The 666-nt window shown below is 39.2% G+C and overlaps 1 protein-coding gene across 1 annotated transcript in view; it reads right to left on the bottom strand.

Moving 5' to 3' along the window:
* The window catches only part of METTL25 (methyltransferase like 25), a 233,140-nt gene that overhangs the window by 946 nt on the left and 231,528 nt on the right, over positions 1-666 (bottom strand). The window lies entirely within an intron of this gene.

Raw genomic sequence — 666 nt, 5'->3', positions numbered from 1 at the left:
CGGAAACCCAAGGAGGGGTCGCCATGAGTCGGGGCCTACTCGACGGCACATAACAACAACAACAACAACAAAATATATAAAAAATTATTAGTTAAAGCTCAACAGTAGGATTACAGTTACTTTTAATTTTCTTCTTTTATGTTGTTCTGTTCTCTTTAAATATTCTACCACAAATATGTATTAGTTTCATATAAAAATATTAACATATTTTTCCTATCACTTCATTAGGAGCTCTGGTGGCATAGTACCTAAGGCATTTGACTGCTAACCAGAAGGCTGGTGGTTCAACCGACCAGCCACTCCTCAGAAGGAAGACTGGGCAATCTACTTCCGTAGTGATACCACCTGGGAAATCCAAGGAGGGGTCGCTATGAGTCGAATCCGACTCAATGGCAGTGAGTTGGTTTTATTACTTCATTACCCACCTACTAATCTTTGTACACACCATTTTGCCTAAGTCAATGGAAACGGTTCTGAAAATGGAACGGAACACTACTAAAAGAGGTCTCAATCTGTCTTAACCAATGCGGGAAACAAAGATCCCCAGTGATGTGCAGTTAGGTGGAAGCTGAGGAAAATTCTTCTCAATTTAAATGTTTCTAAGTTGCCTTTTTCCATAAAAATACCAATCAGAACAAAAGCAGACATGTATTATGGTCCATTTGT

Source organism: Orycteropus afer, unplaced genomic scaffold (assembly GCF_000298275.1).
Source record: "Orycteropus afer afer isolate SDZICR_OR568_19922 unplaced genomic scaffold, OryAfe1.0 scaffold00504, whole genome shotgun sequence".
Taxonomy (NCBI): Eukaryota; Metazoa; Chordata; class Mammalia; order Tubulidentata; family Orycteropodidae; genus Orycteropus; species Orycteropus afer.
This window is presented reverse-complemented; position numbering and strand designations above follow the sequence as displayed.